Source organism: Lates calcarifer, linkage group LG10 (assembly GCF_001640805.2).
Source record: "Lates calcarifer isolate ASB-BC8 linkage group LG10, TLL_Latcal_v3, whole genome shotgun sequence".
Taxonomy (NCBI): domain Eukaryota; kingdom Metazoa; phylum Chordata; class Actinopteri; family Centropomidae; genus Lates; species Lates calcarifer.
In genome coordinates this window covers 17,965,607-17,971,722 of record NC_066842.1, presented here as the reverse complement: position 1 = coordinate 17,971,722, position 6,116 = coordinate 17,965,607, and positions in this window count along the sequence as shown.

Genomic DNA, 6,116 nt, shown 5'->3' with positions numbered 1-6,116 from the left:
AAAACCAAGACACACAGCCAACCAAACTTACTTGTTACAGCAAAGCCTTTACTTTCTCATAGATTTAGTCTGCACCCCAGGATTCTGGTTCAACTGCTTCCAGCCCAAATGTCTCCTCTTATGATGTTCTTAATCCACACACTGCTCCCCTCTCAGTGGGATCCTGCCAGCTCAGTCTCCACTGTTTTCTTGGCTCCTTTTTGGTGGATGAGCCAAGGCTGGGGCATTCAGTTTAAACACCTGCTGTGTCCTGTCTCTGGACAAATAAGGCTCTGATACATTTTGGGCTTGCTGGGCTTGCACTGGGCTGGAGGAATACATCATGCTAATATTTCCCACAGGTCAGTTAGTTTGAAGGTCCACTGTGGGGCCATCTCAGGCTAGTATTTTTGAACGTTAACATTCTCCAAGGAGCATGTGGTGATGGAGAGTTTCTAGCAGGTTCTGCCTCTGAGGCACATCCTCCTTTCTGTGGCTGTGTCAGAGATCTGAGTTCATCATTTCAATGCAACATGTAACATTTCTGAATACTTTAAACAATAACACATCTCATTAACTGAATGTATAAGAAATTAAATAGGTATGAGAATTAAAACACCTCTTTAACAAGCTCTTCACTTTCAACTTAACACCCAAAGAGGAGGACGGCTGTAGTTTCAGTTGTGATTGGATCTATATCATGATGAAATGATTAAAACAAAATAATATTTTTATTGTAATTTGGTCAGAATTTCATGAAAATGAAGGTCCACCAGGGAGACTTGGACACATCCATCCATTATCTATACCACTTATCTGTTAAGGACTGCAGGGAGGCTGGAGCCTATCCCAGCTGGCGAGAGGCAGGGTACACCCTGCACAGATCGCCAGTGGCTTGGACACAAGTTCTATATTTCTGGGCAAGGCCCTGATACTTCCTTACAGTGTTATGATGTACTGCAGTAAAAGTGTTTTCTTAGCTTGAAAGGAAAACTACTGGAAACCACTGGACAAATGAGAACTATTAGCTTTCCAATCATACAGTCATAAACAATCCATGACAGTGCAACTACAGCAAGATGAAAAACTATTTCTTGGACAGTTCTATACAGGGTAAACACAGCAATGTAATAATATCAATATGTAGTGTTCATCAAAATGGCTCTATTGTTAACCCAACTTCCTGTTGGAGGACACTCTTTACATTGTAGCAAATCAGCCCTTTAATCCTAGTGTATGTTCCCAGAGAGTTTCCACATGTCAGTTCACTTATCAATATACTGCCAATTGCCAGTTAATAAATAACTCACAAGTAGCCCTGACTCATTAAGTCACTAATTCTGAACAAGAGATCTATAAATGAGATAAATTACTTAAGAACAGATTTCAATCAGCCATTTCAATCAATCATTTTTTAATCATTGTTGATTAACTCTCTGTGGCATACAGCCAATAGTTAACAATTGTTCCTTACTAAGTTTTAAATGGCTGCCTATTGCACTGCATACAGACACAAATAGCTACTGAATTTTAATCCGCTATTAGCTCTTGAATCACATGAGCTGGTGTAGAATCCTCAGAAAATAATTAATTAATTAATTAATTATTAACAAATTGACTTTAACATTCACATCCAGTTTTCATTGTATCATGTACCAGATGCCAGTCAACTTACTGATAGACTGATATAGTATATTGTGGCTAGCTATAGTCTCATCATGTTGACTTCCTCCTTGCTCTCGACTTCATCAGCAGCTATTTCAGCTTTTCCACAATGAGCCAATGCCTCCTGTTTATATCTGGAAATTAGATTAATTCAACACTTGTACTCCACCTCGAAAACAATGTTCTCTGGGAGGAGCAGTAACAGGGGAGACACTTCACTCACCTGAGTGTGTACCCTCTGACTGATTGGGCTGGCCCTCACTTTTATGATCTCAAACAATGTCAGAATTGAAATTTAGCAAATATTCCTTGTTTAATGGGCTTGAAACAAGCTCATCATCAGAGCTGGGTAATGCGTGAATGTTTTATTACAAGTCTGGACTACTTGTCATGGATATGCTCTTTGAGGTGACAGCAGGAAGCACTTATGTGTGATTGTTTAGTTTGAGAGAGAGATAGAGAAAGATAGATAGATATGGAGAAAGAAGGGGAGACAGACATAGAGAGCCCCATTGGCATCACTTCCCTCTAATCCTCTTTGCACTACACCTGGCTGGCATACTAATGATGGAGAAATGACCTAGATTTCTCTCTTAGCACATTTATACTCACAGCACAAAACATAATGAATGAGTTGGTTCAATTTTATTTTGCTCGACTGCTGTTTTCTCTGTCAGTGCTGAATCTGGGAATGAAGCTGGTCGTGGATATTCACTCTCAGTGACAGACAGACTCTAACGCTACAATAGTCACTTTGGTCTCAGTTGTTTGAGCCTCTTCTTCAGTGGCTCCTCGATGAATGCAATCTTTGCTTTGAGGGAGAGGCTGGCTGGATTGTCAACAAAAATCATTCATGTGATGTCGTTTGATATTCCTCACTTCCTTGTGACAGCATCCTCAGAACAAACACTTTATAACTCAGAAAACCGAGAAAGCCATAATTTTACATGGTTGCTGCTAATATAACACTAGCAACAGAGCTATTTTTACTGTTGCTGTGTTTAGACACTTCACCTGGTCACATGGGAATGTACAGTAGCTTAGTGCGTAATTCGCTGCAGCACAGTGTGACACCACTGACAGGATCTTCGTGGAGTGATCACCTCCAGTTAACTGCAGGTCTGCAGGGCAAAGGTTAAGGTGGACTCTTAACTTTGTGAAGACGCAGTCAAAGAAGACCCTGCAGAATGCTATCAAATATGGCAGCAGCTGTAGCTATGTGATGTTAAATGCCTCCCTCTGAACTGCACATCTCAGGAGACATCTAATTTTTAAATCTACCTAACTGTGATCAGAAGAAACAGCTGCAGATGAGCGTGTGCACATATGTGTGGGTGTGTGCCGGGTGGGGTGGGGGTGTGTAAATGGAGGAATGATTAAAGTCAACTTCTAAAACTTTCAACAAATGAAACTACAATTTCTACAAAAGTCTGTATGCATTTGTAGTTGAGGAATATATAATATGGACCAGGCTAACACAGAGGAATACTCCCACTGACTGAAAATGTAAAAAATGATTTTCCGATTTTTTTCCTGTCCCTCAACTATCATCTCCTCTCTCCTGATCCATGCTCCCCTCTATTTATCTCTCTTCATTTCTTCTCCTCTCTTCTCCTCATTCATCCTCGTCCCTTCACTTCACCTCTTCTCCCAATCTCCTGCTTCCCCTCCTTACTCCTCTGTAAACATGGAGGAATGTTATTTCCCCAGAAGGAGATTCAATAGGGCACAGTGGAGCAGAAAGAAATGCCACTCCGCACCTGTTTCAGAGGGGTTGGAGGGGGAGGAGGAGGAAGCTCATGCACAGAGGGCAGCCAGAACCGATCCAGCAGGATGCAGGAGGCAAAAACCCCTTAATCCCTGTGACATTTCAGCTCAGACCTCTCATCAAAGCCTGCAAGCTGCTGTGCTGCCCAGGAAGAAGGAAGGTTGGGATGTCTGCGAGAGACTGAAGAAGATGAAGGCCTGGGGGAGGGCAGGCAGGCAGGCAGGCAGGCAGACTGGCAGAGGTAGACAAAGATAGACAAACAGGTGTTGGATTAGTCAAAAGAGAGATTTAAAAAAAACCTGCAGGTCTTGAACCAGAGGCCAATTTCTTCTCTCTTGCTTGTCTGCATCTCATCTTCTCTATTCAAAATGCAAACACCATCGCGCTCTGAGATGATGCTCTCTGCATACCGAGTCCCCAGTGATGGGTATCACAACTTCAGCGCCGCACTCAGACACTCCTTCACAGCCAGCTGGGTGCTCGCTCCTCCCCCTGTGGGCACGCTCTCTGTAATGCCCTGGCGGGCAGCAGCAACAGCAGCTCCTCCACCTCTATCAGCCCTTAAACACCTTAAACACCCTCTCTGCCCGTATCATTCCTCTGCACACCGCCTCCTCCTGGATTCAAGCACGGAGATCCCTGGAGGGTGGGATCTATAGGTGCCAAATGTTTCTGCAAGCATGAAAGGCAGAGGAGAGACAGAGAGGGAAAACAGCATTTTAAAGTGAAAGAGCACGTTTCAGATAATATGAAATCTTTCTGTTAGCCAATTTACACCTCCTTCCTGTGCTACTTACCAATAAATGGAGCCATATGCGGCGTGTGAAACGTTCTGTCTACCTTTAATGTGAGTTAAAAGTGTGCAGGTCCCTTGCTGTGCTTTGGATGCCTGCCTGCCCTTGGATGAAACAGAAATAACAGGGGAGCATGCAGACAGAATATCAGGTACACTGACATAGGTGGAAGAGAGAGTTGTTTTTGTCTTTAGTATGACAAAAAACAAGTCCGATGATCAAACATAAAGAGGGATAGAATCAGGACCTCAAAAGGCCTACGATAACGTCCCACAGCCAAGAGAGAGAAGAAGAGAGGGAAAAAAAAACAGTACATGAAACAATTTGATTACGCACTTTGGATGACTTTCAAACCCAGTGCGCGTGTGATGAAATACCTTCAGTTTTCCCTGCAACAGCTCAAGCAAGGTGAACGCTCGTGAAGTGTTTGTTTCAGTGTAAACGATGTTTGGCTGAGGTCATTCGCTAAGTACTCATTTCAATACGGCCCAGATGAATACCTAAGCACTTCATTTACGCTCAGTGTTTGCTCGGAAGATTACATTATTAATCCACGGGCGGACAGAGGATTATGGTTTGTGGTCTGACCGATTCCGAAGGCACAGCTGGGACAAACTAAATTGAGGTCATATTCTTATGGGCCAGGTTTTGTGTCCTTTGATCCTTCATATTGGCATCAATAGCTTACCATAGCTACGGCCGGATGATTGGACATGTATTACACTGGGGGATAAACTGCATGTTGGATGCATTTTGTCAACCTGAAGTGAATGATATGTTAAAAGCTACACCTGTTCCGAGAGGTTAATGTAAAAGGCCCCTTTTTTATACCCATGACTCACCCCCACAGGTGTTTTAACTTTCCTTTCCTGGTCAGATATCTTCTCAGGGACTGTGCGGGTGTGTACAAAGTACATATGAATATGACTATAAATCTGTGCTCTGTGGAAATAATCCAAATGTAGTTTTGCGGATGGCGAGATGGAATACAAAAAGCACATAAACTTGTTTTTTCTCTATGAGTATTTTGTCTCGTGAGACTCAAACACAGCCAACCTGCTTCAATTTTAAAGTTAGTGAAGACCAGAGACTCACTTGTCTCACTTGATGTAGTCACTGCTCTTTTATCTTTGACCAGAGGGCGGCAGGCAAGCGCGTTTTACCGAGTGCGTCTGCTGGGTGTCACCACATGCACACACACACACGCGCGCACACACACACACACTGCACACAGGCCACATTATGTGTAATTAGTAACGACTTGTGTAACAAGCTGCAGTCAGTTCAGGATTTTTTTAATCCTCCAAATTAAAATAATTTCTAAAATATGAATACAAGATAATTTTTTATCACTTTCTCTTATGCATTACATGCTTTCCACTACTTCTCACACTGAGTGAACTCACGTGTTAAGTATGAGGAGACAGGGAGAACATTAGGTTTTGCTGAAGAAATCAATTTTAGATTATGTCAAATCAATGAAACTATCAAATACAACATTACCTGGTGATTTCAGATGGGAAATACTCCAGTTGAGGAATTTAGAGGTTTGACGTAAGGGAACGAATGAAAAAAAAAAGTACAAATTTTTAAAAAATAAATACAAAATTCAACTGTATCCACAACTCTAACTACACCTAACAATTATCACAGTACCGTTTCAGTTAATTACCCATGTTACAGTGGTTCCATTTTTGAGCGTTTTCTTCATTAATTGACTAATCGCTGTTTATCAAATTAACACGTGGGGTGGGGTGGGGGGTGGGTGTGTTAAATTCAGGGGAAAGGGCAGAATGGGAAAGCTTAACAAGTTTCAGGCTGGGCGTTCTGCTATTGGACGACGGGTCGTACTAGTACCACGCGATGGTGAGAGCGAACCTCGTCATCCCGCCTCCTCGGAGCCATTTGCG